Source organism: Suricata suricatta, chromosome 4, assembly GCF_006229205.1.
Source record: "Suricata suricatta isolate VVHF042 chromosome 4, meerkat_22Aug2017_6uvM2_HiC, whole genome shotgun sequence".
In the NCBI taxonomy this organism is placed as follows: domain Eukaryota; kingdom Metazoa; phylum Chordata; class Mammalia; order Carnivora; family Herpestidae; genus Suricata; species Suricata suricatta.
Window position 1 is genome coordinate 121574182 of NC_043703.1, and position 27819 is coordinate 121602000.

Sequence of the window (27819 nt, forward strand, 5' to 3'; positions counted from 1 at the left end):
ATACCTTTTAAATAGTGAGATTAAATCTTAGATGCTCCTGATGAAGTCCTGGTCCCTTAAGGAGCCATGAACCAGAATTCTGGCTGGCTCAGGCATTCTTAAAGGATTTTATTGACTCATGGCCTCTCCAAGGAGTCAAGAAGGAATGCCTACTTAGAGTAGGACGTTTCCACAGAGCATTCTTGTTGAGTTCCTTCCCAGTTCTAACCCTCCCTTTTGCTGTGGAATCAACATAGTTATTTATCAGAGAGGCTTACCCTAGTCTCCTCTCATCCTTTGACATTCTGTAAAGTCATTCTGACTGCAGACATCTGGGAACCCCCACATGAGGTTATAAAAAAAGTAAGCTTCCTAAGTATTGCATTAGAATGAGGACAGAAAAAAGAGGAGAAAGCCCTGAGACAATACTGTAAACACTGATGATGAAAATTCAAGATACAGCTTTTGTCAGAAAGCAGTTAGCAAGCAGCAAGCCAAATGCATAAGAATGAAAGCCAGTAAGAAAAACCATTTAGCTTCTGGAAAGCAATTTTAGATTCCTAATTCAGGTACTAAAAAGATGAAGCAGGCGAATTCAGCAACTTTCTGAGTTTAGGCCAATATTTTTAAAGGCTTAACATCTGCACAGTTGTTGAAGCTGTTCTTTAATGCTTTTATTAGTACTTTTTTCTTGTAAACTCTATTCTCAACATGGGGCTTGAACTCTCAACCCTAATAGTAAGAGTCACATCCTCTACTGACGGAGCTGGTCTGGCACCCCTATTAGTGCTCTTCAATAATCTCTGCCATATTCCTATGAAGTAGTTCCCATTTAATGGCACAGGAAAGTAGCACAGGACATTGGGAAGAGCCCAGAACTTAGATTGCAGTATGTAGCTGTTACTCCAAGCTCTGTAAATTTCTAAGAATGTGTGACCTTGCGTTGCTGAGATAGTATCTCTAGGCCTTGGAAAAAGGTGTAGCTAGAGGGTAACTAAGATTAAGAGTGTACAGTGTGCCAAGTGAGAGTTATGAAGGAAGGACTCCAATAAAGGGGTAAGCATAAATGATGTGCTATACACTTAGGTATGTAGTAGTATGCACCTACATAGTAGTGTGTGTTGGGAGATGAGTAAGATTAGGGAGGGTGAAATCATAGAAGATTTCCTGGAGGAGGCAGGCATGAGTAGGAATTAACATGCTGAAGTGTGAATGAGTGTTTCTCAGAAAGAACACCATTTCATGTGGCAGCATTATTCAGTAAAGTACTCCATTCTGGAACCCAGGAATGAGAGGAAATCAGGCTGAGTGGCTTCAAGGCAGACCCTGGAGGGCTCTGTAGACCTTACAAGGTGCTGAGCATCAACCTGAAGGCATTGGGACGTTGCTGGTTCTCCTGGCAGGGGAATGCATGGAGAACTTTGTGTTTTTAAAGTTCCCCCCATCTCCAGGGTGGACAATGGTCTCAGAAGAGGCAAAGCTGCAGTACAGGAGGGTGGTTATGGCGAACAAGGTGACCAGTGTCCTAAATCCATTGCTGGAGAACGGAAGGGATGAATGGGTGGATCTGAATCATGTTTAGGGAGGAGAATGAACTGTACTTGTTATTTTCATTTTTGAAAAGTTAATGTTTTGTACAGTCAGGCTTTAGTTAGGCAGACTGAATGTTTTTCTAATTTCAATGATGAAATCTGGACAAGTTTCATTTGTTAGTGGGATATTTGATTTTTTTTTCATAAAATAACCTTACATTTTTTTCCCTGACTCTTTAATTCACATATATTCACAACAGTGTGATTATAAAATGCCTAGTGATTTACATATTTTGGGTAATTTAAATCTAAACTCTACATCTAGGATTTTCCTAGTTTAGTTTAAGTTATTTATATGTAATTGAGCTTTCATTAGTATGTGCTTGCTAATGCACATTTTACATTTTAAAAACTAAATTTTAGACACATTTAAAAAAAATGGGACATTGATTTTCCCATCTAATAGGACATAGTATCCATAACTGGGGGTTAGTAGGGTCCGGTGATTCTCATCTTTTCTCCAGATATTATCCCAATAGACTGCCTCTAAATCTGTCTGCTCTTTTCTACTCCGGCAAAATAAACTCTTCAAAATGGCCTTGTAAGCTTTTCTAGCTGGAAACCAGCAGTGGTATTTCAGCATTCTTTATCATGCACTGACATCTGGTGGCCAAACTGAACATGAGGCGCACTCCAGTGCACTTCTGTATGCCTGTAACCATAGCACCTCCTAAATACATACTATGGGCCGGGACCCGGGACGTAAATCGGAGAAGGTGAAGTCTGCCTTCACAGAACGTTCAGTCGGCTTAACACACCCTTCTGCACACTAAAATTATGCAGTGGGAATTACATTAATCCTTTTTGGAAAACTAGCCCTGGGAACATAGTAAAGATGGATACAGAGGCAGATGAGTTTTCCAGAAGAGAAGCTCCAGGCAGGGGGCAGAGCTCAGGGTCGTTCTGCTGGCTGTGTGTGGGACCAACATCAAGCAACCATACGTTCGCTGCTTCCTGAGCCACAGCACATCCCTCCCCAGGACCAGTGGGTCCAGTATCCTCATTGTTTGTCCAAAAAATCTCACTATGGGATACTGACACCTCCAGTGGGTTCTTGTCTGCAAACAGGTTTAGTTTGTTAAGATGTTCTAAACCTAGGAATATTTTCTGGTAGTGTCATTTATCTTTTTATCATTTTATTAAATAGCTATTTCAAGGAAATATCCTGAGACAATTTAAATTTCTCTTCTACATTTCACTTAGTAAATATGGAGCTACAAAAATCATTGAGGGAAAAAAAGTGATAGGATTTAAAATATTTGAGAGTTGTAGTTCAAATCCTTATTAGCCTCCCTGTTGTCTTCAATTAAAATCACTCTATTTTCAATCTTGTTTTATTTCTTTTCATAAGAGAAAATGGAAAAATCTATATTTTTCAGCAAATAATGTTTTCCTTTGAGAATATTGACAGATTGTGTGCATATGAGCCTAGCTTTATTTCAAATAATTAGTTCTAAATGTAACTGATTATTGATGTAATGGATCATCATATTCTAAATTGTCTAAATGTGTGATGGCAAATATCATGTTGATTATCCTTTAATTATTAGTCATACTTTAAAATTTGGGAACCAAATGAGTTCTTTTACCTAGTGAGCTATTTAGCGGTGAAAAATATGGTTTATTTGAAATACTGACCTCCTGAGTCTTAGTTTTGTTCATAATTTCTTACATAAGAAGTACTTGTCTTAGCCCTTCAGGATTATAACTTTTCCTTTTATGCACTCTCCATGTTACAACTAGGGATGTATTCAGTACTCATTTATAGGATTTGGTTTGATTCCATGATGAAGTAAACACGTGAGCTCATACACACACACACACCACCAGTTCATGCTCTTCCCCCCTGAAGACACTAATTTTAATTTCTTATCAATCAAACTCCTTAATATACATCCTGAACTCTCCTAACAGTGTTTTCTGGAAACTTTACTGTAACCTATTGAGTCCCATTGTTTATTTATCCAAATATTCTCTGGTGCTGTTTTGTTCTTACTGCATACATTCATTGAGCTAAGGCTGAAGGGAGCCATAATCCACAGATGCAAGTGTGGTAGTAAAACTGTTAGGCAGCTAACATCACTGAGGGTATGACCGGGTCCCATGCTGTCATCTTCAAGTGGTCATACTTGTGGACAGGGGCACCGCATGGCGTGGGACAAACAGAACAAGCTTGTGTTTGAATCTGACTGTACAACTCTCCCCTCCTTGCCTCTGTTTCTTCATCTATAAAATGGGATAAGAATGTTGACTCATCGAGATGATGATAGTTACATGGGATGAACATTCTTAGGTAGCTCATTCCTTGGTAGGCACTTAGAAATTCTACTTGTCTTTTTCTCCTATTTCTCTTAACAGAAGTCACAAACAGATGTCTTCCATCCAAAGTTACTGTGGAAGCTATTCCCTAGAAGAGGCTTAGGGAACAGTTCCTCGTTAAAAAGTTGTTGATATCCCTTGACAGTAGTTATAGATACAGGAAATCCATTTGCTCTTCTTTGGTCCCATCCAGACCCTAATGTGTGATAGCCCCCAAGAAAGATCTGGCCAAAGCGTAAGCAGTTGTGAGAAAAGGGCAGTTCTACATCCCAGGAGGAAATGCCAAGTGTAGATTAAATTACAAGCTGGCCTAAGAATGAATTCCTTAAATGTTTTATTGCAGTATAGTTGACACACAATGTTATATCAGTTTCAAGTGTGCAACAGTGATTCAATATTCTGTACATTGTACAGCACTCACCACAGTAAGTGTAGCTCCCATCTGTCACCAGACAACATTATTACAGTATCACTGATTATACTCTTCATGCTGTGTTTCTCATGCTTGTAACTTAAAGCTGGGCTTCAGTACATCTCCGTCCCCTTCACCTATTTCTCCAGCCCCCAACCCCCTCCCTCTGGCAAACACCAGTACTCTTGAGTCCATTCTTGGTTTATTTTGTTTTTTTAGATTCCGCATGTAACTGCAGTCATATGATATTTGTCGTCTTCTGCCAGACTTACTTCACTTGGCGTAATACCTCCTATGCCCATCTGTATTGTTGCAAATGGCAGGATCTCACTCTTTTTTTTTTTTTTTTTTTACAGCTCACTAATATTCCAGTGTGTGTGTGTCTGTCTGTGTGTGTCCATGTGTCTGTGTATATGTACACACCACATCTTTATTAACAGATGTTTAAGTTGCTTCCATATCTTGGCTATTATAAACAGTGTTACAATGAACATAGGAATTCACATGTCCTTTCAAATTAGTGGTTTTTTTCTTTGGCTAAGTACTCAGTATATATTCTACTACGTAGAATTATTGGATCATATAGTATTTCTGTGTTTAATTTTTTGAGGAACTTCCACACTGTTTTCATGCGGTTGCATCAATTTACTTTCCCACCAATGGTGCACAAGACTTCCCTTTCTCCAAGGATAATTTTTTCTAATGTTTATTTATTCTGAGAGTGAGAAAGAGAAAGGAGGAGCAGAGAGCACGCGGATCTCAGTCAGGTCCCATGCTGATAGAGCAGACCCTAAGGTAGGGCTTGATCTCACAGCTGTGACGACATGACCTGAGCTGAAATCAAGAGCTGGGCCTTAACTGACTAGGCCACGCACGTGCCCTTCTCAAAGGATGGGTTTTAAAGAGAGAAATTCTAAGTCCAGTGCTAGCACTAGGAATGTAGATTTCTCCATTGTGTTTATTGATAATTCTCATTACCAAGATGAGCTTTCCATTAAATATTCAATTTATTCAGGTTTGGTGGTCCCTGAAGATTCTCCTAGTATGCCGAGAAGGAAAAGGAACAGCTGCCAGAAAAGGGGCCAGGAATGGAAGATGAAATGATGCCAAAGATTGGTGTTCTTCCTTTATCCAAGAACCACAGCATAAAAGAATATATAATTATTTTTCACATGTTCTACCCAAGTGATATCTTTCTACCACAGTTAATTAGCAAGACAGGACACTTGTTTTAAAAAGCCTAATACAGAAGATAAGGAAAAACCATTGTGAAAAGACATTAATTCCTACATTTAATGCTCAGCTTTTCTATCACCAGTATTCTCGTGACACCCTCCAGGATTAAACCCCTCAGTTTTGATGAGGAGCAGAATGGATCCTGATCCCTAGAGTAGGACATACACATGTAAATCAGAGGGACCTTCTAATAAGAGAATCAAAGATTAGTAATAGTCCTCTTTTATTGTTGAGTTCATATACCCCAATTTATAAAATAACCCAATTTAGGAGTGCAGAAAGTGATTTCAAGAAAACTTACTTAGTTCAAAGTGATACAAATAATTATCCTCCTAGCCCAAGAATGGATATAAGTGTTTCCATTTCAGAGGTATTGGCCAAGAATGGTACAGGAAGTGATTTCCTCTCGGTTTCTATTAAGTTCCTAAAAATACCTCCAAATAATGGTGCGGTCTATGTAGAAGAATGTGCTTGTGGGGCACCTGGGTGGCTCAGTTAATTGAATGTCCAATTTTGGCTTAGGCTTCATGTGATTGAGCCCCTCTTCTGGCTCTGTGCAGACAGCTTGGAGCTCAGAGCCTGGAGCCTGCTTCAGATTCCATGTCTCCTCTCTCTCTGCCCACCCAGCTTGTGCACCCTCTCGGGCTCTCTCTCTCAAAAATAAACAAAAAAGAAAAAAAAAAAAAGAATGTGCTTGCTATTCAGGTGCAGCTTCCAGACAGGTCCTGTCTGCTCCCTCTTTTACTAGTTTGAGTAAGCTGTCTCCTTCAGCTGTCCTATGAGGAAATTCTGCAGCTGACCTGCTTGTCTCCCAGGCCCGTGCGTTAGTCGATCCTCTGAAAGGTTGACACATACATGTGCCTCTGGCTGTTTGAGATGTCTTCCTGTCTTCTTCCATAACCCTCATCACACTTCTTAAGCTTATTCTGATCACTGTGGGCCACGAAGCTGGTAATCACCTTGATGTTATTTTTTTTAAGTTGATTTATCTTGAGAAAGTGAGTGGAGGAGGAGCAGAGAGAAGGAGAGAGAGCATCCCAAGCAGGCTCTGTGTCCAGAGTGGAGCCGATGCAGAGGTCCATCTCATGACCATGAGATCACAACCTGAGCAGATACCAAGAGTCGGAGGCTTAACTGAGCCACCCAGGCAACTCTCCTTGATGTTATTTTCTTTTACTTTTCATTCTCAGTTTTTGGTGCATGTTTAGAAATTTCAAAAATAAGCTTTCATAATCCTATATTGTATAATATGTACAGATTTTTTCTATATAAGAAAAATGCTTTGATCTTTCCTTCTTTTGGTTTTCTTCCATTCTAAATACATCTTACAGCTTTATTTTTTCCCCAGAAGATGCTTATGCATGTTACTTGAATGACCAAATGAATTCTTAGTTGGGAAGTTTGAACTGACTGCAGTGATGCCTAGGATACTTCCCAAACCTAGCAAAACTGACCAGATTTGCACATAAGTTAAGATTCTTCTTTACTTTAAAACAAGTATTACTGTGAAGAGTATTTGCATATATTGGTTTGAATTAATGATCCAAAGATTTTTAAATTTTATGTTTTCTTAAAATAGTCTGTTTGGCATAGCATTTAAACATAGACGCATCATCAACCAGGAAAAACTTACTTTCTTCTCTTTCTCTCTCTCTCTCTCTTTCTTTCTTTCTTTCATTTTCTTGTTTTTGTTGGTTGGTTGGTTGGTTGGCTTTGAAACAAAGGCCTTGGACATGTGAAGAAAGAAGACATCTGTGGAGATATGACATAGATCTCTCAGGATAGAAAAGGTCATGTATTCTATCTGTCACCAGCTTCCAGAATGTGGCAGCCCTTTGGTCTGTGGATACAGACTGGTTTTATTTTCACATTCTTTCAAGCCTCACATACCAGAATCACCTTTAAAATCTGGAGCAGCAAAATAAGCCTAAAGTGACACAAGGCAGGTGCAGACTTACTACTAACATTCTAGGGGTGCCTGGGTGGCTCAGTAGGCTAAGTGTCCAGCTCTAGCTCAAGTCAAAAAAAAAAAAAAATACCTCACAGTTTGTGAGTATGAGCCCTGGGTTGGGGTCTGTGCTGACAGCTTGGAGCCTGGAGCCTGCTTCAAATTCTGTGTTTCCCTCTCTCTCCGCCCCTCCCCTGCTCATGCCCTGTCTCTCTTTGTCGCTCAAAAATAAATGAACATTAGAAAAAAAAATTGATAACATTCTAGCACCTAAGAAATCACTTTCCCTGTGGTAGGTAAATATGAAAAAAAATTGTGAAAACACCTGATAAACCTGAATATATTATGTGAATATATGTTAGTATGAATTACATATATAAACACACACCAGATGTTTATGGGTTTTCTTCGGCTTGTGGTAACTGTCAAATATTTTTTCACCTATATTTCTCCCCAAACTTTCACAAATGATTACTTAATTAAAAATATATATTTACTTGAAAACATTTAAAACCGTTCACAGATAAACTGCAAATATAAAAATAATTAATACCTCCATATTTTTTAGCTTCACCTTTTGTTATTGTTTTGCCCCATTTACTGTGTTGTGTGTGTATTCTCCGAGTCTTTCTCCTTCAGGCACACAGACTCCTTAATTGTCAAATGGGTAAAGTCAGCTTTATTACATATGCTTACACAAAAAGCAGACGCTCTTTCCCTAATTATTTGTACTAAAAATTCCAGGTTTATAAAACAGTTGACACCAGCACACCTGCAAACTTGCTAGTTTTGCCTGGTCCAAAGGGTTATTTCATGAAGGGCTGTGGGTATCACAGAATCTTCCCAAATATGGTCTTTGGTCTTTACACAGTAATGTCCATTAAAAACAAAACAAAACAAAACAAAAAAACTTGTGCCTTTGTAACTAGAAAGTTAAAGCAATCAGCTACCTAAGTTGGACTAATCTATGCTCACATATTTTCAAATTCAGGGTTAAAAAATATTACTCAGGTTTCTTCCTGGTTGATCATAGTATAATATTATGCACTTCTTTTTAAACATTTTATAAAGTTTAAGAAACATTTAAAAGATAAAAAAAAGTGATCCTTTTTTTTTAATTTTAATGTTTAGTTTTGAGAGAGAGAGAGAGAGAGAGAGAGAGAGAGAGAGAGAGAGCGAGCACAAGTGGGGGAGGGGCAGAGAGCGAGGGAGACCCAGAAGCTGAAGCAGGCTCCAGGCTCCGAGCTGTCAGCAGCACAGAACCTGATGTGGGTCTTGAATTTCTAATGAGATCATGACCTTTACTGAAGTTGGATGCTTCTGAGCCACCCAGGTGCTGGGGGGAAAAAGTGATTTTCAATTAGATGGTGTAAACAAAGAAAGCTCAGGATATTTTAATAAGGCACTAAGTATGCTTGAATAAGAGAGCGAGAGAAACCTGCATAATCCATTCATTTCTGAAGCTAATTTATAGCAAAAGCTTTTTATTCTTCATAGTTTCATGAAACTTCCCCCGTTGGTAAAGACCCTGGAGGCCATCTGGTTAACTTACTATAAGATGGAAAGTCTGTACTCTGGCATTCCTCATAGGTGGAACTTCTACCTTTTCAAGATATTATTGGAAGGAAATCATTGGAGGAAATTTCTTGTTGTATTTACGGAAGCTCTAGTATTTAATGAGAAATAAAGTTCCTTCTTACACTAGAATTTCCTAAGTGGATTTCCAAAGCACCTTATCTGTCCGCCTTTGTTAGCCTCTATCACACTTTATTAGGGTTATAAATACAAGTCTTACTTCTAAGATATGGGACTGGGAAAACCTTGAGGAGACAATTCCATTGTAGTCTCATACCTCCCTCATTTTTCACTCATGATTAGTAGTTAATAAATATTTTAGAATACTCGATTCTGCTAGATCTTCCTGTCACATCTTGACAATGGCCTAGCAAGTGGTTTTCTTTACAACCTTCTGCAGCCCATTTGCTCACCTTGCTACTAAAGTTGTCTTTCTAAAAACCAGAAGTGTCCATGCTTCTCTTCTGCTCTGCTTGACAAGAAAATATAAAATTCTTTCCCGTGTCCCCATGCAATATGGGTAGATCAGCTGCTTTTCCTGGGTCTGGAAGCAGAGGAAGACATTAGTCCTTGTGTTTCAAATGGGACTAACTTGGTTACCTTTCTGCCTTTCTTGGTGCTGGAGCAGGTCCATAAGCCTTCATGTCTCCATAGGTAACATGGCTCTAATGTGCTATTACAGGTTGGTTATTAGAATTAATGGAATCATATACAAAAACTCTTTGTAGACTGGTTGATGCAAACACTGAAACGTTAACCCAGGTGCTAGTGAGATATAGTTTTTATAAAATTTTTGTATTAAAAATTTTTAACATTGATTTATTTCTTTTTGGAAAATGATCTACATTCAGTTCTTGTAGTGAAAATACTCAAAAGTTAGATATTGAGTTTCAAGATTTGCTACTTTAACAAACTTTATATTATAAATTCAGTAGATATTGACCAATATCCTGAAATAGACTCTATAATATTAGATATTTACAATCAAAGGTAATGCACTACAGTCAAATTGCCACGCACTTGAAAAAGCAAAAGCAAGTTATTGGTAAAATCTATGTTAAAAAATAAGGTATGAACTGTTGTATATTTGTGTTAGACTCATACACTTCAAGTAGTTACCCAAATCATTGCAGGGAACTTTGATTTACCATACCTTTCTTTTACTAGTGTCAATACTAGTAACTATGCAGTTTGTTTATTGTTGTCCTCTGAAGTCCATTGTGTTTTATTTATGATTGCACATGTATAATTATGGAAATATGGGTTGTGCATAGATTAGTTTTGTCTGAGAATAATTGTTATGTATTATAAAATAGCCACCTCATAGTGGCCACTGTTTACATTCTTATGTAAGGAGTAATTAACTTAAAATCAGCATTTGGGGGAGTATCTGTGTGCAGGAATAGACTGGGGGAAAGTGGAGAGATCCTTTGTAATGCCTAAGCAACTTTCTATTAGTGTGCCCTACTGAAACTTTGCACATCCTTGTAAACTATAGGGAGGAAAGGCTAATTTTTTCATCAGTTAATTGCTGCCAGGCTTTAGCAGAACATTCAAGCAGATAAAGAGCTGTGGCAAAACCACACACACTGTTAATAGTTTAAATTCATGTAGTACGGGCCTCATACAGGTGCCATGTGCAGAACAGATAGGTGGTGGGGAAAGCTGAGCCATTAATTTTCCCATGGCGATGTTGGCAGGGGTGAGGGGGTATAAGGAAAAGCAAGAGGAGGCTCAGTGGCAGAAAGAACATAGCAATGTTGATGCACTGAGAGAGCCTAAAGGAGCAGAGGCCAAGAGCAAGTAACAATTAGGACTACGCACTTAGGTAAATAGCACTTATCCAGCCAACAATGCTAACACAGCTGCCTTTTCTTAGATAGCAGATTGCTGCAAAGTAACAAGACTTTTCCGGTCCTCCAAGCAACCCCTACCCATCGCTTTCCACGTGGAGTTTTTCATGAACGATTAAAAGAAGTAGCAGATGTCCAAGTGTTTCAGGGGTTTAAATAATTCATATCCATTTGAATTGTGTCCTATTAAAAAAGCATTACTTTGTGGTAACACTTTCAATTCTGATGCCTAACACTGCCTGGTACTTAGTGAGCTCTCAAGAAACGTTTGTAAAATGAAGAATGAACGAATGATAGTACCTGCTGGATAGCAGATGAGGCAAAATGAGTCAAGTCAGTTTAGCCGAAGGGTTGTAGTCATTGTCAGAACTTATACTTAAGGAGGGAGAAAAGGTACTGATACAGTGAAAGATTGCTGTTAATAATTTGATACATAGTAATTACAGAAATAGAATAATCTTTGACCTTGCCATGTGCTTTAGCCCTTAGGTTAGAATCAATGTGGGGCACCTGGGTGGCTCAGTCAGTTGGGCGTCCAGCTTTGGCTTACGCCATAATCTCATGGTTTGTGGGTTCAAGCCCCGTGTCAGGCTCTGTGCTGACAGCTCAGAGCCTGGAGCCTGCTTCAGATTCTGTATCTCCCTCTCTCTCTGACCCTCCCCTGCTTGCACTCTCTCTCTCTGTCTCTCAAAAATAAATAAAAAACATTAAAAAAATTTTAAAAAAGAATATATATTTAATCTTGGAATCTTGGATTTTGGAGAGCTTAAAGTCATTAAGCCTTTTGCCTTAGGAAGCTACCTCATGGGAAGGTTTGACTTTGGAGGTAACCCTTGTCATCCTAAAGCATTTCTTTCCTCAAACAGCTTCTTTAAGGTCCTGCTCCCTTGGACTTTCATGAATAACTTCATTTGCTTCATTTTTTTCTTGGCTCTTGGACCATTCACCTCAGTCTCCTTGGTTTTCTCTTCTTTCCTACGACCTAAGTATGGCTTTTCTCTAAAGTTCTGTCCTTTACCCCATCCGATTCCTACTAAATGGCCTCTTTCCCTGGAACTCCATGTACCCCACATCTGTTTCTCCAGTACCAACCTCTCCTGAGCTCCAGACCTGTGCCCAGCTGCATATGTGACATGTCAATTTGGATAACTTCAAGCATCTAAAAAGTTCTCAGACTATATCTAGTTGTTGTTTTTTCCTCCCATCAAGCCTCAATTTTCATCTTGTATTTGTTTTCGGTAAAGGTACTATCTTTTTTAATGTGATTATTCAATCCAGAAAATTGAGAGTTTTTTCCAATCTCCTCCCTACTTTATCTTGGAATCCTCTGAATTCAGTTCCTTTACAATTCTTGCTTTGGCCTTTCACCTTCATCTTTATGACGACTGGTTAGTTTGGACCCATGTATTTTGCCTGGATCATTGCAGTGATTTCCCAACTTCTTGCCCTGCCCCCCTCCCAGCTTCTTCCCTTATATTCTGTCATCTCTGCCAGTCTGGCTTTTCCAAAATGCAAATAAAGTGCTTTGCATTATTTACCAGCAAAACTCCATCCTCAGGGGAAAGGTTAAAGTTCTTAGCATGGCATCAGATCACTTTAGTAGGCCCCTGACTAGCTCTCTCATTTCCTATACTACTCTTCCTTGCCTTCCATTCTATGATCTGCCATAACTGTTCTCAGATGTGCAATGGCTACTTCATTTATGTGTTGCCACTTATGGTATTTTCTCTGTCTGAACTTACTTCTCTTTTTTTTTAACCTAATATATTCATCCTTCTCTGAGTAGCTTAGTTTTTGAAACTGAATTCCCCAAATAATGAAACGACTATTACTTCTATGTTAGTATTATACATGGAGCATATTAATATTAAATATATTCCTATTCTCTGGTTTCTTTGTTTCCAAAAGTGAGCACCAGGAGATTAAAAACAAGGTCTCATTTATACTTTTATCTGCACAGTTAGCACACAGACATGACACAAATGTTTCTTGAATGGATACCTAAATGAAGATATTCACTGTTTGGACCTTAGTGGCTATGATTCATCCACTTATAATTTCTTCTTAGATTTCTGGACTGTTGCCGTATGCTACATTCTCTACAATAGATATTTCATAACCTTTGTTATGTCCCTGGGGGCTTTCATTATCTTCTGGATTGGGTTAACCCTTTTCAGATATCTGTTTTCTTGTGCTATAAGAGGAATCTATGTAATTTAACTTGTTGCCAATAGATGCTCATCAAAATACAGAGTTCACAAGAGTACATGACATTCTCATTAGGCACAAAGAATATTTTTCAAGCCATGCTATGTTATTTGAAAAGCAATTAACATATTGCACATTATTCCTGTGAGACACAAACTGTTTCTTTCCCATTTTAATTTGCCTGCTTAAAAATAGACAGAAAAAGATAGATGAGTTTACACTCAAGGTGTATGCATTTCCCTTGTGGCCAGTGAGCCAATTTCCTTTTCATATTTGAAGAATATTGATACAATTATTCTTTCATCAGACATGAAATTTGAGTGTATAACCAGTTTGTGGAAATCACCTAGTAATTTATTAGGTTGATAACAGCAATTAAGTCATAATTGCTTCTGAGAAATATAAATTGACTTTCTGTTTTAAATGGGTAATTTAACATTCCAAACCACAAGACCTATAGAGTAATCTCTGGGATGAGAAGTGTGTTTCTCCTATTATTAAACTTAAAAAAAATTCAACCTTTGATAATCCAATATTGAATTACAGTTGCTGCATTCTCGGGTTTGTGTTATATCTTCATTCTTTTCCCTTGAGGCTAATCTTTGTAATATTTAAGGACATACCAACAGAGGGAATTTTAGATAGAAGTGTGTTGGTAGGACCATGGTTTTTTCAATGATTGAAAAATGTAAAGACTATACTTTCAGGGATTGTTTCTCTAGTTCATTACTAGAGAAGTTTCTCCCAAGGGTGGAGTACCGGAAACCATGAGGAGGAGGTTCGGTGTCACTTCCTGAGTGTGAAGCTGACTCTGGGTGTTGTTTCTGAAGCTGCCCTTGGCCTTGATGATTGCTCTCTCCTTCTCTGGGGGACTAAGAGGAAAGGGGTACACTGAGTGCTTTCTCTGGAAAAAAAATTAATAAATAAAAATGTAAAAGACATTCTTTGCCCCTAAACCATACCAAACTGCATAGCAGACTGAACTTGGCTCATACGCCATTGCTAACACACCCTGGTTTAATCAAACTCTAATGTCAGACTTTCAAGTATGTGATTTTTGTTTGTGGTGTTGCTGCTTTCAGTAACACTGCCCTCTTCACATAAGCCCTCTATACTTCGGTGCACATGCTATGAATGCTTATTGGTATAGCTTATACCATATGGAAATTCACAAAAGTTCCTTTTTTAGATAAGTCAGGATCAAGAATTTTACAGTAGCAGTTCACCTGCTGGAGGATTCAGCTGCCTCAGCTCGTCTGCCTCACACTGACAACAGAACTGACATTTGTCATCACAGTAGGTGGTGGACCCCATTTCAGTAATTCTGAATGTCAAGTTCACTGAGCCACATCAAATATCAGCGTAGACCAACATGACTAAAGGGCCAGCCACATGGATTCATCTGCAAATACTAAGTTCACTGTATTGAACTTACTGAAGTTATTGAACTTATTGAAGTCACTGTATTATACTGCCATGGAATGCTCCAGAAGCCTTTTGATAAAAGTTGGAAAAAGGACATTTTTGTTTATGAATCCTAAACCTGCTAATCATCAAGTATGTATCAGCTGGGTGCAAAAGATACTAAAGTGTATGGGGTGCCTGGGTGGCTCAGTTACTTAAGCATCAGACTTCAGCTCAGGTCATGATCTCATGGTTCATGGGTTCAAGTCCCATGTTGGGCTCTGTGCTGACAGCTCAGAGCCTGGAACCTGCTTTGCATTCTGTGTCTCCCTCTCTCTCTCTGCTGCTCCCCAGCTCACACTGTGTCTCTATCTGTCTCTCAAGTATAAATAAATGTTTAAAAATTTAAAAAAAAAGATACTAAAGTATAAGGAAAGCATCCTAATTGGTGATCGATCATGCTCGTGCTCTCTCTCTTTCTCTCTCTCTCTCCCTCTCTCCCTCTCTCTCTCTCTCTCTCACACACACACACACACACACACACACACACCACTAATAGTACATAATGATGTCACGTAGAGTCATATGGGTAAGCTGAATAAATGACAAGGAGTTCAATAATGGGACTTGAGGGAACCTTGTACACACAGCATAGTCTTCCCTGAGGAGGGTCAAAAAGAGCTTCACAGAAGAGGCAGGGAGGGAGGAAGGACCTGAAATATTTAACAGAATAAGTAGTACTATGGGAACACGTGAAGCACAGTGGAGGTGGAGGGAGGCAGTCAGGACTACTTTGGCTAGATCCAGCGGTTCACGAGGGGAGTCCTGGGAGACAACGTTTGAGAAGCAGAGACTGGTGTCAAATTGTTGAGAATCTCGAAGGCCGGGGACCTTGAACATGAAGTGATGGTTGTGAGCTCATATTTCTTTTGGCTATACTTGCTGAAAATGGCATCCTGATTGGAGGAACAATGCAATACATTGCTTAGTTATACTGGGACTTTTGACATATTTTCAAGGGAGATGATAGAAACAGAATTGGAGAACCCAGGTAAGATTATAGCATCTGTAAATTGTCAGGTGGTTGGTGATTATAGGTAGTCAGTGAGCTACTGAAGATTTGGAGCCAGTGGGGTAATAGGATTCAACAGAATCTTGCGAATGGTTTGTTTGTTGGGGGAAAATAAGTTACACAAGAAAAGAGACCAATTTAGAGTCTTGATGGTGGAATAAATGGGAGGTGATAGTGGTCTGAATAAGGAATGGAGGATCGGATGACAATGAAAATACTATTGCATTAAGAAAGCTATTTCAAATGACTTAATTGCTAATATTTATTACTTCTTTGTGTCCTATAGTCTTCTGAGCTTTTTACATATATTACTAGCAGTATTATTGTATAGACACTGATTTGGCTGTTAGTTCTATTTTTCAAATGAGGAAACCCTCATCATCTAAGCAGCCTGCTCAGGTAGAAATTACACCTACCAGGAGTTGCAGTCAGGATTCTAATCCATACCATCTAATTCTGTACTCTTTAATTCCTGGCTATAGATTCTGATGCTTGATGTTTCTGCAAAAGTGCTTGAGAGAATGCAGCTCCAAGTGCATGAGCTTTGAAGTCAGAGACTCAGGGTTTTGACTGTGTGGTCTTTAAGTCACGAACCCTGTTTGAGAGACATTGCCTTTATTTTTGTAAAGTGATTCTGGTTTCTTAGTAGCACACCAGGAGAATAGAGTGAGATTATGGGTTTCTGTTTCCCTCCTGACTCTGATTTTCCTCCATAGAAATGAGGACATCAGGCTTTGGAGGGTGAGGAGGAGTTTGTCCTTATACATGTTCTGCTTGAGGTGATGGATGGCCAGATGGTCATGTTCAATGTGCAGCCAGCTGTAGGTGTTGATAAGGACCCTCTTGAGGCCCAGGACTGCATGTGGAACTTAAGTTCTCATTCACAAGCAGGTGATGGCTAAGGCCTGGGAAGCATTGAGCTCTCTAAAAAGGAAGGTACTGAGAAAACTTCTGAGGACAAGGAGCAGGACCTTGAGATACACCAGCTACTGGGGCATATGAAGGAAGAAGAAATGGGGAAGAAACGAGAAGGAGCCCTCACAGGAGTTTAAGGAGAACCACAGTAAAGCAGGGGCATGTTAAGTATAGGTGAGTCAACTTAAATAGTGGATGGCAAATTGTGGTAAGTCCCACATGCAGGGTAGAGAGGATGAGGGCTGAACTAAAAAGATGGTTGGGGTGCCTGGGTGGCTCAGTCAGTGAATCACCCTGCTCTTCATTTTGGCTCAGGTCATGTTCTCATGGTTTGTGGTATGGAGCCCTGTATTGGGCTCCTTGCTGGCATCACCAACGGGATTCCTTCTCTCTCAAAATAAATAAACTTAACAAAAATGGCTGAAAATGTAGAAAGTTGAAGGAGAGAAAAGAGACTGTGACTGTATTTTCAGCAAAGGATTAAAATAATTTTTCTTTTTTTTTTTTTTAGTTCGCTCTAGATTTGATTTAATTAAATGCATTTTGGACACTTGCTTTCCTATCCTTAAGGTAAAACTAAGGATGTTTGTGCGTTAACTTTAGTAAATAACTCTGTCTTCCTAAATAATCAGATTCTCCTCTCAAATGAAATTAATGTGGGCTTACATTTCTCTTAAAAAAAAAACCATTAAATATCTAAGAGTAAAATGTGCTGTATAATTACCAAGTCATTATCATTGTCATTTATTTCCGATTAAACTGAGCTGTTTAATTGCAAATAATATCTTAAGTAGATAAATGGCATAATTAGTTTATTTTTAAGTATATGCCTGAGAAGAAAGAGAGGAAATCAATAAGGTACTGTGCAATTTTAAAATTAAGGCAAATCTAAAATGGAGGTTAGAGGGGTTTTTTTTTGGTAGCTTAATAAAAAATAGATAATTAAAACTCAAAGTCCTTAATATTTTCCATTCCAAATGTTACTTCAATTAGGCCAAGAGAAACTTTTTATATAAAGATAGAAAGATTCTCACCGGGAGAACTTGGCACAGAATGAAAAGATGAAAATACTTCTGTGTTAATTATTGATACACTACAGGGAGAATGAGTGTTCAACCCTGAACAAATAACATGCTTTTGATTCAGAAACCCCAGTTAATTTATTAAACTGGTCTTGATTTATGCTTTTATCATAGACATCAGTCTTTAAAAGAAGTCTTTAAGGCCCTTGGAGTCAGAATTATGATCATGCCTCATTATCTATAGCTGGCTTTCATCCTCCACTGTCAGTGCTATAAAATTCCATTATTTTCACTCTGTAGACATTTTAATGGGAAACTGAGAGAGACTGCCTTGGGGGTTACTAGTCAGATAATGTTAAGAGAATAACATAACTTGTTTGGATAACACGGTAGTAAATAGTTAATAGGTATTGCCAGGATTTGCTCATTTGTTTTGTTTCAGATTGTATCAGTGTTTCACAATAATTAATATAGGAATAACATTAAATGTTTTAACATACCTTCACCCTACTAGGGCTCTCTGTAACCATCTGTGATCTAGACCATTTCTAAAAGCCTGAGGCAGTACGAAACTGTAAACTAACCCAAACTTGGGTTTCCCTAGGCACACTCAGTCTCTTCAAATTTCACCCAGGCTAAGGCCCTGCGGCCACCAGACAATGCAGCCTTGTATCGTACTCTGTCAAGTAGCAGCAAAACAGAGGGACTGTCGAATTTTAAACTAGGGAGATGAAGGAAGGAAGGAAGGAAGGAAGGGCTGTGATAGAAGTGAAACAGGACATACCCAGTGATTCCCAGAGACCAGGGGGAACAACTTAAATCTGCAGAGGTGAATAGGAGAGTAAGCTGAGAATTGAAGGTGCAGAGGAAAGGAAGTGAAGACATGTACACATTGTTCTCTTTTCCTGGCAAAAGCTCAGAATAATTAAAGGAGAAATAGTGCTCACTTAACCATGCATTGTTCTTGATATTTTCTTATTGTTACTGCTTTACTTACTCCACATTAGAATGACTTACTCCTTTAGAAGAGTGAGTCTGACTGGTGTTACCTTCTTCCTTTTCAATTTTTTTTTTTAATCTTCAGAAAAGAGAAGTGAATAACTGCATAACGTTAATAACATGCTGAATTTGTTTTCTACTTGTTTGATTCAGAATAGTTACGTTGGACAGCTGGTGAGGGTCTGATGTTTATGAGGTAATACAAGTTATTATTTTCCTACTGGTTTGATTCAAAATAGTACCATGGACAGCAGCTGGTCAGGGTCTGGTGTTTATGAGATAGAACAGCACAGTTGTTATTTTTTTCTTTTTATAGTTGCTAGCTTGAACTATGAGCATAGTAAAAATCCCAGGACACATTTATCTTCTGGGGTTGTCACAGACACCTAAGAAAACCACAGGACTTTCTCAGAGCACTAGCATTTGCTTTTTGCCTTTTCCATGTTTATGAGATTAAATTTGGGACAATGAATTATTAAATCACTACATAATTTATATTATAAAATTGTTTTTGGTGTTGCCTTTTTTGGCATTTAAAAATTCTGTATGCATTTGAGATGAATAAGTTATTATCTAAAGGGTTTAACTAACATTGAAAGCCAGAAATCTGAAGATCATAAATAAGATTTTGTCCTACTTTTCAACAAGCAGTTTCTTGGTTCCTAAAGAGAAGTTTACCTTCCTCACCTGGGCATTAAGAATCTTGGGAAATTAATATGTGGTGGGTATAAACCACTCCATTGGTGTTAGATATATGCTAGAGCCTTAGAGCCTTCTTCTTTTTTTTTAATGTTAATTTATTTTCGAGACAGAGAGAGAGACAGAGCATAGCAGGGGAGAGGCAGAGAGAGGAGGAGAAACAGAATCTGAAGCAGGCTCCAGGCTCCAAGCTGACAGCATCAACCCCAATGCGGGGCTCAAACTCAACAGCAGCGAGATCATGACCTGAGCCGAAGTTGGACACTTTTAACTGAGTGAGCCACCCAGGTGCCCCTTTGCTAGAGCCTTTATGGCATAACTGTAGTTAAACATTTTACTGTTATGCTCCAGATTTTACCTGATGTGCCATGCTTGTGCAGTTACTGCTTTGAGTTCAATAAGATACACATTCAGCTTAAAAATAGTTAATTCCTGGGGTGCCTGGGTGGTTTAGTAGGTTAATAAGCATCCAACTTTGGTCATGATCTCGAGGTTATGAATTCGAGCCCTGCATCAGGCTCTGTGCTGACAGCTCAGAGCCTGGAGCCTGCTTCAGATTCTGTGTCTCCCTTTCTCTCTGCCCCTTCCCTGTTCACTCTCTGTCTCTTTCTCTCTCTCTCTCTCTCAAAAATAAACAAACATTAAAAAAATTCTTTTAAAAAGATAGTTAATTCCTGGTCAGAGAAAGACTAAGATACATTTGTGTTTTCCCTCTTGATAGGACAAATATATTAAAATGCCTGCAGACCACTTTGAAAAAGATGAGAAATTAAAGAGTGGAGTGAGAAAAAGTAGCATTTGAGCGCTTTTACCCCTGGTGGTTGTTGACTCTTTGGCATACCTTCTTAAAGTGGATAAAACAATCATGTATACTGCCATTGAGTATCTGAGATGGAAAAATGATTACTGTATTAATTTCCTCATGGTGTTGACATCACACATGCCAAAGGATACAGGAAGGAAGCAATGCAGTGTCGCAGCTAGATCAAAGACTCTGGAACTGTAGGGAATGTGTTCCAATTTCATCTCTGCACTTTGCTCTGAGGCTGTGCCTGGGCAATTACTCCCCTTCCTAAGCACATTACTTGCTTCCTCTAATTGACATCCAAGTGCATTTTTCCCTGTTTTGTTTTGCAATTCTTGTTATTGTAAATTTAGTCTTCCAATTGGATATTCTTTGTATATGAAGGCAATTAATTTTGCATATTGATACCAGCAACTTCATGAAAAAAATAATTTGTAGCAATTTTTTTGGGTGATTATTTTTTTTCTGAGTTAATAGGTAGAACATCTCCAAAAGTGATTTTCTCTTTTTCCTTCAACTTTTAATGCCATTCTTTACCTTTCCTCATTATGTTTTCTGGAACCTTCAGAAGGATATCAAATAATTTTTATAAGTGTGAAAGTTTTTTGTTTTATTTCAATATTAGATTGCTTTTATATTTCATTGACTCTGTGGCATTTGGATTAATATATTTTTAAGTAAGAGCAGCACACAGATAAACATGCATAAACACATGATTTATCACCAGTGACTTCTTAGCTTCCAAACTCAATGGGTATTTTCAGTCTTGATCTCATTTGCTTTCTTTGTAGATCTCCCGACTGTTCTTTGTCAACTATGGTCATGAAATCTCTGGGATCTAGTCAGAACTCTCTGACCATTCTTCATTATATCATTTGTGAACTCTTTTTCTCTATTATACATTGAGGGCTTCCTGATGTTGTGTCTTAGACTCATGAGTCATTCTGTTACTTTCCCTTGGGGTGTCATATCCATTTGCATGGCTTCTGCTCCTGCCTTGATTCTGATGATCCTGCATCTTTATAGATGGTCCCATTTCATACATTTATAGTCAACGTTCCACCAGACTTTTCCACTTAGATGAATCATAGTCACATTAAACTTGCTCTTCTTCACCTGTTATCTTTTATAATTGCTCAAGGTCAGCAAATGTTTTCTTAAAGGACCAGTTGTAAATATTCCAAGCTTTGTGGGCCACACTCTGTCTAAACGTTTCAGCTCTGCCATTTTAATGTAAAAATGGCCAGTATATGAATGAATGGGCCTGGCTGTGTTCTAAAAAAAACTTACCTTACAAAATAGGAAGCTGACACCCAGGATATAACTTGGTGACTCCTTCATTGTGCATGTTGCCCATGCTATAAATTTAGGTTTTATCTTTGATGATTTCTTCTTTATTCTCATATGATGTGTATCTCCAAATTTTGCAGGTTGAATTCTAAGTGTCCTGCAATGTGTACTTTTTAACTACATAAATACAATCTTGCACTCTCCCCATCTTTCTTTTGGGTTCTAAAGGCTTGGCATTTGCTCTTCAGACTTATACTTTTAGTCATGCCAACGCTAACTCCCTAACTGCCAGAGGAAACTTTCAAAAACCAACCAGGGTTATATCACTCTTATGTTTCAAACTCTTGATGACTCCTCAGTGTATGAAGTGGTGTTCATAGTGAAAGCTTGTTAACATGGCATAGAAATCTCTCAGGATGTGGCTAGACTCTATTCACCAACTCAGTATCCTATTCCTATTTTGGTCCATCCACGACCTTGGAGAAACAAATGCCAAGGTAAGTGAGATCAGATGCCTAAGGAAGAGTTTCCAGTGAAGGGTTAAGTGGGAGAGGACCAGCAGGATCAGCTGAGAGATTGTTGACTGCAGTGCAGGTCAAACACCTGTGCAGGAAGAGCAAGACATTTCCCTCTGGCAATGTCTGAGGCCAGAGGGAAATCCAGAACAGGAGCAGAGGTTGCCTGTTGGGCAAGTACCCATGATGCAAGAGCAGCCTGATTGTGCTCAGTAATTGACAGAGGCTACCTGAGGTCAAGTGTGGCTTCTTATGAAACAATGCTGGATCTATAGGTGCAGCAGATGGAGGCAGTCCATTAGCGGTGCTCAGACAGAAACTTCTCTTAGAGGAGAATTGATTGGGGAACCTCCATGGCACCAAACCTGTAACTTCACACTTTACACTTCAGCTTCAATAAACCTCTTGTGATATTCCTCATATGCCATGATATCCTTCCCCTCCATACATTTGTTCCCGATTCCTAGTCTGTCTACGTGAACTCTCTGCCCCTGACTTTGCTTGGTCAAGTACTTTGCATGCTTCAGGCCTCAGCTAAGTTACAATCTCCGGAGACATTTCTTTACCTCCCACCTCCCAAATTGCCATTACTCAGTCATTACTTGGCATTGTTGGCATGTTTTCCAAATTAGGGTTGGTTTTACATGCTTTTGGTTTTATTTTTGAGTAGCCAGCAAACATCTTGAAATAAAGGATTATTCAGTCTCTGCCCTCAGACACCCACAGGAATGGATGCCAAATTTTGAATGAATGGCTGTACTCTCAATTACTTATTGGAAGGGCAAGGTGACTCACATGACACAAAAGACAATGGTGTCACAAATGATGCATGCCATTATATTTGGTTTTGGAGAGTTTCATAGCTGACATATGAAATATATTTTTTTAATTGTGATTAATTAGGCTGATTTCAGCCAAATGTGGGCAATCTGATATAGCAATGCTGGGATTAAAGTCAAAAGACTTGTGTTCAAATCCTGAGGTCAAATCCTGAATGACCATGGGACACCATCCCTGGTGTCATTTTTCCTTTCCGTAAGATAGAGTAATATCAAGGGTGCAGAACTGTAGACCTGTCAAACCATTTGTAATGTATTCAGCCTCTTGCTTTACAGAAGTCTCTTTGCTGTCTCCTACTATATCAGCCTGCATCAAACATGACTCAGTATCCCATGATTTTACTGAAATTGAGATCACATAACTCCTTGTAGAGAAAATGGATGATAGCTATGATTCAAAAGCAGGTCTCTTCTAATATGGTATGTGAGGTGAGGATGGTGCATGAATTACTCTGGGTGGTAGTTTTGAACTATATGGACTCCTGAATTATTTCAAGTTAAAACTTTTATAGAGTTCAGCATTAGAAGTAATGGGAGATCAATTACGTAGGACTAGAGAGAGAGACCATTACTGCACTGACTGACTTGATGGAAGAATAGAATCCTAACCCCCTTTGCTTGGGGATGAATTATTGTGGCCGCTGTCTCACAGGCTCTTCTTTCCAGTTGCCACTCCTTAAACTGTAAGAACGCAACCATCATTTTGTAAAAGTAAAGATGTTAGTGAAGAACATGATAAGTAAAACTCAAAAACACAAAATATTATGCAACTCAAAAAAGAATGAAAATAGAGCACATAAAAAGAAATTAAAGTCTCATTTTTAAAAAGAAAAAGATTAAGAAATGTAGGCCTGCAATTTTAAAACGAACTAAAATGACAATATAAGCTGGAACTAAAAGATCAAAAGGATAAAAGGATTAAATGAGCTTTAAGAATGCAAACAAGAGACTTAGACATTTGAAATGTAAAGTCTCAGTGGATTAAAATAAATCAGAATAGTAGGAAACCGCATAAAACCCTCTCACAGAAGCACACTTTTGTCTAAAGGGAGAGAGAAAGCTTTGGCCTTGCCCTTTCTCTGGTGTTGGCATGTGACCAATTTAAAATACTCAGTGCCCAGGGAGGGGAGTTTTGATCCAGGGCGCTGCTCTGCCCCTTCCAGCCAGAAGAGGGCAGCCGCACAGAGAGGCGAGGACTGGCTGACTGAGCAGGAAAGAGGCTGTATGCCTGTCTGAAATGGCCCTGAAGCGTGCTAGTAGAGGTGTTGCCTAGGCGTTTGTTAAGTCACTCCCAAATAATGCAGAAGCAAATATTCCTCCCTCTCTCTGCTTTGACATTCATTCTCTCTCTCTCTTGATCAGGATTCAGGTCGATGAGCTTGTTTTTATTCCTATTACTTAAGCAACTGTAAATAGAGTCTTTTCTTATAGTCCATAAGCCTCTGGATTCATTTGGCTGTGGGTGTGGGTGTGTGTTCTTATTTTTTGAAGCCTGCTTGAGATCTGGTCCGTTTTCTGAACACATACCCACGTCCACACAAACAACCCATACCCCCTCCCATACACCACACATCACCCCCCTCCACCCATTACATACAGCATAAAGCCACTGACTCAGAAGCACACATAGGCAGTGCACACACCCCCACACACCGCCCTTGACCTTTATGCCTGTTCTCTCCCGAGTGGCTTCTCCCTGCCAGCCCTTCCCGTCCATCGTTGCAATGCCTTCTGTCTCCACCACAGATAGAGAAGGGAATTTTGTAAATGTACTGTTTGTTTTCCAGGGAGATTTTTAAAAAAAGTTTTTTCCCTGTAATCTATAATGAATCATTCCATTAGAAATGTGATGAACAGTGTAACTTTCATGTGGAGTTTCTCAAGCTCAGTGCTTCAGTGCTTTTACTCTCATGGTGGCCTTGGGCCATGGCAGGTGGGAAGGTCATTCCACTGACGTGGCCATGTTTCCTAAAGTGTGTTCCTGGGTTCCTCTAGGTAAAGAGGACCCATTTGTAAAGAGAACCCTCTCTTTGCTCAAGTAGGTCTGAGGAACACTGCTGTAAATGGACTCACTTAATGCAGAGCTCCCCTAAAGCATTTCATGTGATACTTTGCTCTGGGCTCTGCAGTATTTTCAAAACATATTGACCAGGGACACCTTATTTTTTCATCAAAACATTACATCTCTAAGCTCACTGTTCCGTGGAAAATAATTTAGGAAGTAATGTTTTAATGGCAGTAGTACATTTTCCTCTGTCCTGCACAGAAACTGTTTTACAGTTGCTCTTATTGAAGAGTTCAAATTTACCTCTGTATATTTCCATCAAATTGGCACTTCTTTATATTTTTAGTACAATGTATTATAAAAATATCTGTGCTAGAACCGCTATATGATTTTTAAGAGTCTCTTGAAACCTCGGAGCAGAACAAATAATTTTCATTATGTTTTATGTGAATAGCAGTTTCTGTAAAAGAGTTTTTAGAGGGCACCTGGGTGGCTCGGTTGAGCATCTGACTCTTGATTTTGGCTCTGGTCATGATCCCATGGTCGTGGGTGCAGCCCCACATCAGGCTCTGCCCTGCACGTGGATCCTGCTTGGGATAGTCCTTGTCTCTCTCTGTCTCTCCCTTCTCTCCCTCCCTCTGCTCATGCGCATGCACTCTCTCTTTAAATAAAAAAAAAAAAATCTTTGAAGATCAGTAATCTTTATAAAAGATAATAGTCTAATTATATCTCGATCAGGTGCTTCTTTAGTTAAAATATGAGTACTTGATGCATGTTACATGATAAAACTATTATAAACGCATCAATCAAAAGCAGTAGAAAGAGAGAGTGAGAAGAATTCAAAGGGATGCCCCTGGGAAGAGTCATTGCAGATACAACTCTGGTACAGAGAGCCAGTGTGACAGGGACACCAGTGCCCTCCTCTCAGCCTGCCTTGGTCAATCTCCCATCGTGAGACACCCTGCAAAGCCATCCACTGTACTGAAGCCCCTTCGTGACACTGTGGGGAGGTTTACTAGTGCACAAGACACACGGTCTGAGGACCACTATTCTGTTAGGTAAAACTCATCTTTCTGAGATCCAAGCATAAATGGGAAGCTGGTCTTCATGCCAAACCCGCCACAGGATAGCTTATCTTCTGTTTGCACGAGCTGCTGTGATTTGCCCTTCAAAACTGAAGAGAGAGCTTTGACCAATGAGTAATTTCCTAGGAAATCCACGATGCCAGGGGGCCTCGGACCTGGTCTCTGTCTGGTGGATGCTTCTTTCTTCCCAGTCACCGCTGGCTTGCACTCATTCCTCAGGCCCTCCTACCCTTTGTGCTGACAGGATCTCTGCTGTTAAGGTTTGCATTCAAAACAGGAATCAGAGAGTCAGAGCCACTAATGCTTCGAACACAACTTCCAGCAACTACCTTAGGATGCTTTGAGGGGTCAGGGCGAACTTTCCAGAGCATGTAGTCAAACCTGTTTTATAACACCCAAGCAATTATTTTATATTCCTTTAGAAAAAAAGATCACACAGGTGTCTTTCATAGTCTCCACTGTCTTTTTAGCAGTAAGCACCCTAGTAGGCAGTATGAGTTTTTAAAATTTGATGAACATTTAAGGAATTATGTAATTAAAGGATGTAGCAATGAAATGGCAATCCTGCCATAGGATCCATTGCCACCACTCTGGTCCTTGGACCTTTGAGTGTGCATCTCCAGTGAAGATGAGCATACTATTTTCTGCAGCAGGTCTTCTACTCCAGTTAATGTTGTTAGAATGATCTTCCTTGTTCTGAGCAGAAAATGGGTCCCATGGCAAACAACAATTGGGCAAAGTCTGCTTTGCTTATTTCATGTAATTATCACACTCGTGTCTCTCCACTCCCTTGACTTGCTGAGAATGTTCTCCAGGCTCTGCTCCTATTTATCTGACTACATCTTTGATCTCCTTTTTTAAAATTCCTTTTTAATGTTTTTATTTATTTTTGAGAGAGAAAGAGCGTGAATGGGGGAGGGGCAGAGTCTGAGAGGGAGACACAGAATCTGAAGCAGGCTCCAGGCTCTGAGCTGTTAACCCAGGGCCCGATATAGGGGCTTGATCCTATGATCCATGAAATCATGACCTGAGGGGAAGTCATGGCTCAACCGACTGAGCCACCCAGGTTGCCCCTATGATCTCCTTTTTTGATTCTGATCCTTCTGCACACCCTAGGAATTGGTATTCATTGGGTCTTACTTGGTTTTCTTGTTCTATTCACTGCCTTGTGTTCCAATAACCCTGATGATTCCCAGCTCCTCATACAGCCTGATCTATCTCTTGAATTCTGGATCCATATTTCTGTCCACTACTGGACATCCCCACTTACACATTTTCAGGCTCCTCAGACTTAGCAGAGGCAAAGCAAAGCTTAAATTCTCTGCAACACTTTCCGTGTTGAAATATCTCTATTTCCCTTTTATCTAGACTCCTTCAGAACATGCTAGTATCTCTATGATGATGCTGTCAGTTAATTGTGACAAATTTCACATGCACACAGTGAATCCTTTTCTATAACACTAGTTTTTAACACAAAATGTATTCATTTCTCGTGGATATGGATATGGATATGGATATACATGTATATGTATATGTATAAACATGTCCAACAGTATATGTCTGTTGGATGCGATTTGCCAAGGTTTCCAAAAACTTCCTTTTATGGGACTCCCCACTTCTCATAAAGAAGATGTAACCTGTACACTAGTCACCACTAATGCATCTTTAAGTTGTTGGTTACAAATTATGTTCAAGCTCTGTCGCTCTAAAATCTTCCCTTAAGCCTTCAAAGTGCTACACTGAAATGTGCTTTCCTTGAAGGCTATGAATGTGGAAAAAAAAGCCGGTGTCACATCTCATTTGAACAGTCTTTGATTGAGATAGCCTTTTCCAAGAACATGTTCTTGAAACAAGATGTGCTGTTTTCTCTCTGAAGATTAGATTTAATGGAAAGTCTCTTGCAGACAGTTGCGGTTTGGTCAAGGCCACCTTGGTATTTGTCCAAGCAACCAGCTACTTCTTTATGGAGAGTCTTGCCTTAGATACTTCTGGTTTAGAAAACAGGGTGTCAAGGCAGTTGTCTCTTCTCCGCTAATTCTTTCCTGGT

The 27819-nt window shown here is 39.3% G+C and overlaps 1 protein-coding gene and 1 non-coding gene across 4 annotated transcripts in view; both read left to right on the top strand.

Annotated features, from left to right (window-relative positions):
* The window catches only part of CTNNA2 (catenin alpha 2), a 1129701-nt gene that overhangs the window by 387240 nt on the left and 714642 nt on the right, over positions 1 to 27819 (top strand). The window lies entirely within an intron of this gene.
* LOC115290876 lies at positions 13814 to 14022 on the top strand. Its single transcript, XR_003908267.1, has one exon. It is a non-coding gene; the product is annotated as a small nucleolar RNA U3 (small nucleolar RNA).